We start from the raw sequence: 11,427 nt of genomic DNA on the forward strand, positions 1-11,427 counted from the left end.
GCAGGATATGGAAAAATAGCGATTACAAGTTTGCAATTACCAAACAGATGCAATGATATCAGTGAGAGAGATGAAAAAAAAAAAATTAAGTCACGGAATTAAACTCAGATTTACCATGATTAAGTACATGGGATCTTTTCTTTTCAGCTGAAAATCACTGATTTATATCATTAGGATACTTGTTCAGTTGCTACTGGGACAAATGCTATCATTGGGTTCTGAACTTATAAGTCAGGACCACTTTCAAAGCCTATGAAAATTCCTAATACATTTCAAACATGAAAGAAAGTATTTTGAAAAGCAGCAGTCTGGCCAGATCTGTCTTTTTTACAGGTCTTCCTCATATCCTTCTTCCATTTTATTTTATTTTGTGGATGAAACTGCTTGGTTTGCTAGCATTCATCTTTTGCAGCCTGAACATTTCAGGAAGCATGAGCAAAAAGATGTTGATTTTTCATCTTGGACTGCTTCAGCTGAGTTCCAGGTTTAGATTTATGTGCTGGCAAATGACACCTCCTTCCCCACCCCCTCCCCAATTTTTTGATGAGATACCCAGAGTAAGTGATTTCTCAGATTATTCCCTCCCAACTTGCATCATTTTATTATGATAAATTTCTTTAGTTTGGATTCAGTATTTGAGCAGTTTCATGCTCCAAATCCTTAGCATAATGAATAGTATGAATCACTCACTGTACCTGTATTTTTCTCTCAAACTGCACAGGGCTGCTGTTCAGATCAACATTTCTAATTGCTGTTTTTACAATCCGAGCAGTGTCCTGTAGAAATGACAGCAGCTCTATGAAAGACCAAAGATGATTGCATCCGCCTTCTCCTCTCTCACATCTCCCACCTTGCACAACCTGAAGCCAGAAACGAAACCTACTCAGCTGAAAACTTGTGGGTGGTAATTCACTTACATAGCCTGCAAAAAAAAAAAAAACAAAAACAAAAAACAAAAAAAACAAAACATATTATGTCAAAACTTATGAAGACATTCCCACTATCTCTACCACTCTTGCAAGAGGGGACTTGTGCATGTTTAAGAGCTTCAAGGAATGCTGACAGGAGGTCACTCAAACAGCACTCAGACCATATCGGAACAGTTTCAGACATACACTGTAACACTGAAACATATGTGCCAAGAACAAGTGGAATGATAACAGAAATAAAGGGCAAAAAGTGATGGGTTAACAAAATAGTTTTACTGAAATAAAGTCTTGACAGTAGTTCAAGTTAAGCCATAGACTCTTTCAGGTTCCTATGCACTTGAATGCTGAAATTGTATTTGTCTTTGGCATCTGGCAATGTCATTTAATATGTTCTTACGGCTCTGAATGCAGTTAAGCATGCACTGTATATTATTTTATGATGTTTGAATTGGAATCACACATTCTGGGTACAAGTACTCATGTTTTTGCAGATTCTTGTGTAAAGCTGGGAGAACCTGTTTCCAATTTCATGACCGTTTATCGCTAATCCAAAATGACTGCAGCATTACCTACAGACAGGAAGCTGGATGAGGGCTTGTGTGCTTTGGATGCATCATGCTCTTCCCAGGAAACTCTGTTAAACTAGTTTTATGCTTACATGAGGGGAAGACAGAAATTACTAATGGACATGACTGTGCCTAATCTATATATAGTTTAGCAAAATAAAAGTAAAATTGAGATGGGTCTTATAGCAGCTCTTCATCCACATGAGCTCTAATACTTATTTCAGCATTCCATCCAGGCTTCTGCTTTTGCTTTCACAAAACTCATGCTGCATAAAAGAGTCCTGTGCTCACTAGTTTAGCCAAATTTCAGGAATGTTACAAGTTTGGGTCCCTGGCCCATGTTAACTTCTCCTAAAATAAATAAAATCTTACTGCAAAACATTTCTTTTTTATCATTCATGCTATCATCTTGCAAGAGATTACACTAAACTGTAGCTCTGTCACATGTCAAAGGAAACATACTGCAGAACATTCCTTTGAGGAGCAAAAAAATAATGCTGATGAGAGGATGGATTAAGCTGTCCACCAGAACAACTAGGAACAGGCTAAAAGATACACACTTAGCATTTTATGAACTTCTAAAACTTTAGAGGTTCATTTCGGAGAGCAGCTGATCTAGAATTGGTGTAATAACTCTTGCGAGAAAAGCTCTCTCCTGAGATTTATAACAGTCCTGGATTTTGACAGATAGAAATAGCTGTAACGTTGCTTTCCTTGTAATTCTAAATTTTCAAGTTCAATCATAGCAATGAAAAGATATTAGAAAAAATTAACTACTTCATTGGAATTTCTAGAAAAAGATTAGCATCTGGTTTGCTCAAAGAGGATTTAGTCTGATTGGATTGTTTTTTATTCTGTTAAAATGGATTGTTCGTACTGCAATAGAATGCTATTTATTTAAAACAGGAACTGAAATACCTAAGATTCTGAATGAAAAAATACTTCTAGAAACCATTTAAAACTATTTCATCTAGTGGCATTGCATATTTTTAGGTCTTCTATTGTTCTGTATAAGCTCAAGGAATAATACAATTTCAAAAAACAAAGAAAAAAAATCATGCATTTTTACATAAGAACAAGCACGGGATTACATAGAACAAACATTCCCTCTAATGCTTCTTTCTCCAAAAATTTATTAACTGAGAAGTTGCCATCGCTCCTTGCCCTTGGAAGTAAGTTACAGAGAAGGAAACCTTCTTGACACAGCTTACAGAAGTGATGGAATTATCTGGAGGCAAATCTTTCTAATATTTGCTTACTATACAAGAGGCAAATATCCTTTCTTTCTATGAAAACATTATTCTGGTTATTTGACTAACATAATTATGAATTACAGAATATTTTGGTGTTGTTTTTTTTTGTTTGTTTTTAACGACACACATTTTCTCCTCTGTCAGTGCCTTCAGGGTTTTTTCCCAATAGTTTTATTGGATTTTATGTATTTAGTTACAGCAGATTATGATTTCTGTGGCTAACTTTTTAACTGTCTAACCATTTAATGGAAAGGAAATTTAAAAATCAACAAAAATGCCAGTGCATATTCACATCCCTTCCAAATAATTCAATTTGTAGAAAATGAAGAACAAAGCCATGTTTGTCCCTTGCCACCAGAGCTCTTTAACATGAAACTCACCAGAGCTCAACAGCTGTGAAGCCACAGACACTATTCCATATCCTAAGGGAAAAATAACCAGTTTGAGGCAGCTCTAAATAGCTCTCTGCATATCTTCAATACAAGTTCTCCTTTCCTTGGAAATAGTCTAAGACTTAGTCCCAGTGTTTTCCAAGCAGCATCTGGGTAGTTATGCCTAGAAAAACAACTGAAAACAATGTCAAACTGTCCAGAAGGTACTTAAAGGAGCTGAGCTTCCCAAAATGAAAAACTGCTTTTTGTAGGCCATTAACTATGAAAAGTGGAGTAGGCAATGAGTTTTTGGGATGAATGAGGGGGTACCGAAGCACAAGAATTGATTACTGTGACCAAACAAGCAAAGCAGGCAGATAAGGATACAGAAATCACCACGGTGGCTATACGCACACTGTAGTAATCCGTAAGATATTGCACCCCATCTACCTCTACATTCTGCAAAATAAATGCAGCTGAGCAAAATCACAGTTGTAAATACCAATGGTACTAACTCTGAGCAAGAAAATGAGTTCACAGTTAAGAGAGGATTAAGCAAAAAATATGCCTATTCCATTTCTACCTATCAGACGCATTTTGCATGACCTTAAATGAGTTGCTTCACTTTTCTGCTTTAATGGCCTTAATAACCACAAGATGTTTGCCACTTTCAAAACATTCTACAGCTTGTAAAGAAATATGCTCAGTTCTTTCTATTAAATATTTCACATGAAATAATTAAATAGAAATTGGAGTAAAGAGTGTGAAAGCTCCACGTATCTTCCCAGCATAAGGGAAATCTGAGCTGCATGCCTTGTTTCAATATCTTGGACTGAGCAATATTATGCTTGCTGCCTGTACACCTTGGAGCACAACACATGTTAATGGCATCTGTGGAATAAGCAGAAAGCGTAATTCCCTCTCCCACATCCCAGTTGTTAGGCATCCTCACAGAAGTGTTTGATTTCCTCCAGGCAAAAAAAAATAACCTGAACTGTCATTCTGGAGATGAGACAAAACATTGAGAAATTGGAGAATAAGATGGCAGCTGCCTCAGCAGTAACTCCTCTGTTCAAGGAGCCGAAACTATTTATTAGGTGTGCTTGGCCAGCTCACGGGATTTGCACCCCAGTGGTTCAATCAGGCAGGAGAACACACCAAGGGCAGAACACTGGGGTTCAATACACCCAAACAGAAGGTGCATCTCAGCACACTGCTTTTGGCACTCAAGAAATATTGGCACATCAATCAGAGGTATCCTAAAATGCTGACAGCAGCTGAACTTTTCAAAAATAGGATTCCAGTGCTAAATGCTTAGAATCACAAGATATAGGTTCTGGTATGCCAAAGAAGATTTGGTCCTAAACACCTACTTAACGATAACTGGGGAAAATAAATTAAAAAAAATTAAAAATACTGATTTTCCCTCCAAAAAGAGCATATTTGGGAAAAAAAAAAAAAAAAAAATTGTAGTACACTATCATTTTAAGCTTCAAAGAAATGTACTCTGTGTCAAAGATATAAACTCTGTTTAAACCCTTAGATTTCTTTCCATTATCCCTTTCTATAATGCCTGAAAGGCTGGACAGCAGGAGTCTCATCTCAGGTCCTGGTGTGACTCAGAGTAATCTTGAACCACAAGAAAAAGAAAATCAAGGTACATAATTAACCTAAGCACGGAAGGTTAATCTTGTTCATGACTTTTTTTTTTTAATTGCTACGTTCATCCAAATACAGGGTAGTAGCAGGCTTCTTATTTCAGAATGTAAAACAGCCATTCCCACAGAATTCACAGAGCAATCTGCTCTGTGTTTAAAAACAAACAAATAAACAAACAAACAAGCCACCACCAAATGCTCTGCTTTCTGAACGCACTGAAAAGCTAGAAAACCAGATTCACCGATAAATTCCAGCTGCCTTGCACTCTTTTGGCAACTCAAAACAGCTGTAAAGATGGTTTATCTGAGTTTAGCCAAGTGTACAGAACATCATCAGAGCACAGAGAAGTCAGGACTTTCTCCTGAGTCTTACTGATAAAAAATATTACACTACTACTACACAAAGCGCAGAGAAACAGCATGAAAAATACTCTTCCAACTGTTAAACACTGTTAATCTGGACTAATCACTTATTCCACAGAAGGATGGGAAAAAGTCTCCATTTTCTGTTCATCAGCTGTCTCTCTTAAAAATCTGCGTGCATGCCTCTTTAAAAATACTCAGGACAACATAACTATGTTTAAAATGCTCCAAAAGTATCAATTTTTAATGATATTTGAATGTGTTTTGTTATACCACATATTTGAAATATGAAAATTGGCAAAGCTGCCCCATTGTAAACATAAGGTATTTTATACAGGGGCTATATATTTAAAATATACGTGCAATAAATTTTAAGCAAATATATTACAAAGATATAGAAATCTTATATTTTTTCCATATGGAAAGAAATGATCCCAGTTACAGCCATTTTATTGTTCACTACAGACAGTTATGTGAAGCAGATTGCACTCATTGTATTTTTTTCCTACAAATCTGGAGATTTTTTTGCAGATCCCTCACATACAGTTACCACAATAAGTGAATCCTGTTGCAGACAATGTAACAGCAATGTAAAAGCTATTTCTTCAGCTCTATTTGCCAAGCAGCATGTTTTAGTGTGAGCTCTTAAAAAACAGGAAAGTAAATCAGTCCTACATGGGTTCTTGTCCTTGGTCCTCAGAGATCCGTGTCTTTATATCCTTGATTTAATCATCCTGTGTCTTAAGACTTCTACTTACAGACTCCTTTTGGTATTGGTAATACACACATCAGAAACACGGTGATATTAAGATAACCTAGCAATTTAACTATTATTTGAAAACCCCTCATACTATTAACAGATAAACTTCACCTCACAGCCAATTTATTGTTGCTGTATTCGGCTTTTCAAATAAGGACTGAACTGTTGCTGACAGCACTTTGAATGATAGATTTTGCTTACCTGTAAAACATCTTATTTGTTAAAAATAAATTCTCAACTGAAAGCAAATTTATTCATGCATTTAAATTTAAAAAAAAAAAAAAATCCATATTTGACTCCGGATGCAAATTTCCTAGCCTTTTCGTGATGCCTGAGGTGCTCATGAGACAAAGGTAAGGATCAAAAGGAAAACAGATGTGTTCTCCAATCATGTAAACTTTCTCTTAGACACGAAAACAAATGTCCTGAGGCAAATCCATTTATAAAAGCTAACACCGGTTTTTCAGAAGATTTCTGACTGTGCCTTCCCATCCCATTATTGCTGTTTAAAGTCTGCTGTTTTAAAGCTCCCATATCCACATAATTAGAGAGTAGATCTGTCCTTTTTTGAAAGATCCAAAATACCAGAGTGAGCGGAACATGGAGTCATTTCTTAACTTTCTCAGATGATAAACTTCACTCTGCATTAAAGAAATTCTTTAAATTGTATTCAGACAAAATCTCACTTGGGAATCTACTGGCTTAAGACACTAAACACCAGTTACTTCACCACTACAGAAAATCCCAAGTATTCAGTTTACTAAATCAAATTTTGGAGCAACTCTCCTGTGGCTGGTGCACCTCCACTAGAAATATGAGATGAGGCAGTTGGGCTTATTCAGCCTGAAGAAGAAAAGGCTCAGAGGAGACCTCACTATGGCCTTCCAGTACTTAAGGAGAGCTTAAAATCAGGAAGAAGACAATGTCTGGTAGTGATAGGACAAGGGGGAACAGTTTAAAAGGAAAAGAGTAAAGATTAGTTGTTAGGGGAAACTTTTTTCACTCAGAAGATGGTCAGGCACTGGAACATGTTGCCCTGAGAAGCTGTGTATACCCAGTCCCTGGAAATGCTTAAGACCAGGATGAACGGGGCCCTGCACAGCCTAGCATTTGATTTTGTGGGCAGCAGCCCTGCCCACAGCAGGGGGTTTGGAACTAGATGATGCTTGATGTCCCTTCCAACCCAAACCATTCTCTGATTCTATGAAATTCCATCACTACTGCAGACAGTTAATGACACTTGACACTTCAGACTTGCTGAAAAATCCTCTTTGAACTGCCTAGTAGCAATTTGACTATCCTGCTTTTCTGCAACAATCAAATGAAAATAAACAAATGCAGCTTCTGAACAAACAAAAGGACTCCATAAAGACTCATTCAGACACTAACATCACCTTGGAACTAGTAGGTCAAAAGATGACAGAAACTTCAATGGCTTACACAGAAAAATAATTAATTACTTAATAATTTCTGAATCACTGTGCACTTAACAGCTCCTTTAGTGTCAGTATTTTTTCTACAGCTCCCAAAAGCCTCATCTTCTAACGGAAATTGTTAGAAGTTGGCATCTTCTGTTATTTGCTTGCACTTCAGTGGCATAGAGGACTTTCAAAAGTCCTGCAGTGAATTAAGGTGTCATCAAGGAAAAAATGGTAATTGAATCACATGTGATAGTAAAATATCCTAGTTTTAACCAATCCAGGTAAAAACAGCAGTGAATAGTGTCATGGGCTATACCTTCTGTCTGTGGTCACAGTACACAGCCACAGCCTCGGGAGTGTTTGTGTGTTGGTTTTGATATGCATATAAAAACCTGTTAGTTTCACTGTTATTTTATCACGCTAAATAGAATGAGTTAAGACAGGTATGCCAGCATGTGCCAAATACCTCTGTTTTTTTAACAGATTTTCTCTGAAGATTAAAAGTCATGCTGACTGTGGTGCTGGAAGCCAACGCAGCCCAGTGGGTATGAGAGCCTTTGGAAACATCTCCCAAAATGGGAAAGTTCTGTAAAGATCTTATGTCTTTGTATATTTAAATGACAGGTATGATACACAAAACCCTATGCATATTTATATATATTTATACAGAGTGTGCATATCTGCAACTGTGTAGACATACATGATCAGCCATTACATAAATATTAGAAATCCGTGTTAGTCATACAATTGGACACCATCATCATTAATGGGTAAATCATGTTGCAGAACTTATATTAATCTGTATCAGAGCTACATAAATTATCGTAGATCACAGTGTTAAGTTCATTTGGATTATTTTGGGGGGGAAATCAAATACTGTTACGATAAAATGCTATTTTTGAGGGAGAAACAGTAGCAAAACAGTATCATCTTAGACAGCTTGACTCAAAAGTATATACTTACTAAATTTCACTGATATAACAAGACCAATCCCCACACTCCATCAACTCCTCCCAGAGAACAAACCAGTTGTGGCTCTGTCTCTGACAGTGCTTCAGTACACTTTTCCTGGAGTGGACCATCTTCTCATGCACCATCTCTCTGATTATGTAGTCCGCAGAGCCTGTCTCAGAGAATAAGTTTATGATAAAACACCAAGGAAACCATATGATGGTTTACGTATACTGCTTCAGAAGAATCTCTGCCTCTTAGGTGCTACTGTGTAAACCAATACCCATCAATTATGAAGAAAACAAGTGAAAGCAAAAACTAATACAATTTCTAAAGAATTAAACTATATCTGACTATTCTTTTACTGCAGACAGTGACAAAAAACTCACAAAAAAGGGAGAGCATAATCCAAGCAATGCTAAGCACTTTGGAAAATCCCTCCTGTATCATTAAGCAAGCTTAATTTAGGTTTACTTTTCTGGGAATATTTGTGCAAAGTATTTTTATGAACATAAACGTTTGGGAGGAAGTATGTATTTGGCTAAGGGCAGCACTCAAACAAATACATTTGCATATAAGCCTGTAAATATCTAGATTAATGTGGATCAGCAGTTGAACTGCTCGTTTGACCACCCTGTCTGTAAAGCAATGTCTTCAAGAAATGTGACCAGAAAAAAATTAAATGTGAAGCTTGTAGGCCAGCCAATAAATCTGGCTTATGTCTTTCTCTCTTCCTCAGGCAGGAAGGAACTCAGCTATTTTTAAATCTGGTGTCCAGGTACATAGCCAAAAACAAATGCTACTCCTTTTGGAGAGGACAGGAAAAGGTTTTATAAGTTCTGTAGATTTCCCAAGGCAGGCTAGCCTACTTTCTCTTTGTCCTTGGGGTGTTACATACGCTCATCCTAGGATAATTTATTCTCCACTGTTCGGGGGGTGGGGGGGGGCAGGGTTGTTTGTTTGTTTGGCTTTTTTTGTTGTTTTGTTTGTTTTTAAAGAGCTTCTTTTTCCAGTTAGGAAACTGGAATTATACCATTACATTAAAAAAAAAAAAAAAAATGGCTGTGGGGAAGGAAGAAAAAAAAAGGACTAAATTTTGTACTTGCAGAAGTCAAAATAACATTTGCTTCAGACCGTTTACAAACTATTTCCATATCACAAACCTATTTAGATTATTGCCTGTATTCATTTCAAAGAGTAGATAATATCATTAGTATAATAGTTTTTAGGTTTTTTTTTCATAATAGATTCAAAATAGGGAAAAAAGATTAATTCTGAACACTTTATTCCAATAATCTGTTGAGGACTTCTTTGTTTTGTTGGTTTCCTAAATTGTTCAGAAAAAGACCTTGATTTCATCTTATTACTCCTTACTAACAAAGATTTACATACGTGATGCACCATTAGAAAGGCTTCTAAACATTATGAAATACAATTAATTTTATACTCTTGGATTTATTGCAATTATTATTCACTCACCATTTACATGTTGTCTACTTTTGATGATCAATAAAAAGTATAATAACTAGTCTTTAAAATAACTTACTTCAAACTTACTAGATCACTTCTTCTCCTTTTCTTAAAACTTTTAAGACCAAACCATGTTTTCCAGACTAAAGTAACAGTTTTCTTAACTGAAAAACATCTATGATTTATTCAACAAGCTATTTCTGCAGTAATTCTATGTTGTAAATTAATATCTAGATGCAGTTTTTCTTCAGAGAGTTTCAAATGGTAGACAGCCCCAAACATGGGAAGGTAGCATCTCAAGGGCAGTGTATGCTGCCTCCAGCAGAAACATCTAACTTCCAGTCAGGAACTGATTCAGATCCAACTGATGCAACTTTTGAATCTCTCCCCATGCAGTCATTTTGCCAATTTCAGTGGATTAATAAGATGTTAGAGTTGAGAATGGGGCTTTTGAGGCATGAAACAATGTAATTCTTTTATATTCATGAAGATAAGGGTCCTATATACTTCAATATTTTTCAGATGGATAAAGTACTATCAGCAATAAGGACAAAAATATAGAATTAGCAAGTTTTTCAGATATGGGGGGGACTACAATTAAGTGACAGACTTATGTGTATATAAAAATAGTGCAGATCCATTACACATAAATAACACTTTACTCCAGGCCTTTTCCCTTGAAGAGTACATAAAAAATTCCAAGCAATTCAGCAAAAGAGAATCAAAATCAATAATTAATAATTGAGTATATATTGGCTTCATAATCAGACTTTCACTAATTTTCAAGACAAAATTTGGAATTCAATTGAATTTATATGTAGAAGATAGCATCAAAGAAACAACAGAAGCAGCAGAATCCGTCAGTGCTTCATTGCAGATTATATTCAGTCTATAAACAGAAACCAGCATTTATTTACTGGCACATTCATTTGTGCAATGAGACTGTTGAGCTACAGATGATCCACAAAAGCTACACTGACCATCCAACCTCACGTTCTGGCACCAGGTAACAACAGGTCTGAACACAGTAATGTTATACTCACACCTTACTGACTGTAAATCATTTCCTCTGCTCACAGCCGTCACCTGGGCTACCAGTATCAGAATAGGGCAGCAGAAAGGCTGCTTGACAAGGCAGATGGAAGGCACTTTGTTTGGAAGACATCACTGACTTAAACACACGTAACTGTGCCAGAGGAGACATGAGTATGTCTGCCTTTACATTTTGAAATTCTTTTCTTTATACTAAAGAGAAGGTCACAGCAGAGCTCCAAAATGGATTGAGCCCTTCTGAATGGGAAAAGTTCAAAGCCGTTTTCCTAGAAGGAATAGTAAGAGTAAGCCAAAAGGTAGGGCATGAGGTGGTCTGCAGGCCAAACAGACATTTACCAGCAGTCTGAAGAGATTACTAGACAGGCTGGCAGCAAGCAACCAAGGTGAGATTGTCTGAAGGAGTTGAAAAAGCAGACTGAAGTCTAAATAGAACATTTGAGAGGTTTATAGGAAAATGCTTTATGACCCAATGTTCTCTAATAAACTTTTCTCATTATAAAATGGTAATGAAAGGATTCAATTTAATAAATCCTTTGGTATTTGATATAAAATATAATATTGAATAATGAGAAACGAAATGTTCTACACTTTGGGGGGGGGGGGGGGGGGGGGGGGGGGGGGGGGGGGGGGGG

The 11,427-nt window shown here is 36.6% G+C and overlaps 1 long non-coding RNA gene across 1 annotated transcript in view; it reads right to left on the bottom strand.

The window, feature by feature from the left end:
• Nucleotides 1–701: 701 nt before the first annotated feature.
• Nucleotides 702–11,427, bottom strand: part of LOC122157056 — an 11,802-nt gene continuing 1,076 nt past the window's right edge. Inside the window, exons 2-3 of the long non-coding RNA XR_006167763.1 lie at nt 8,285–8,444; nt 702–922 (exon numbers count right to left, since the gene is read on the bottom strand). This is a non-coding gene — a long non-coding RNA (uncharacterized LOC122157056). The remainder of the gene's footprint in view (nt 923–8,284; nt 8,445–11,427) is intronic.

This window comes from Centrocercus urophasianus, unplaced genomic scaffold, assembly GCF_019232065.1.
Source record: "Centrocercus urophasianus isolate 14NV4802_14NV808 unplaced genomic scaffold, USGS_Curo_1.0 seq_13, whole genome shotgun sequence".
Lineage (NCBI taxonomy): Eukaryota > Metazoa > Chordata > Aves > Galliformes > Phasianidae > Centrocercus > Centrocercus urophasianus.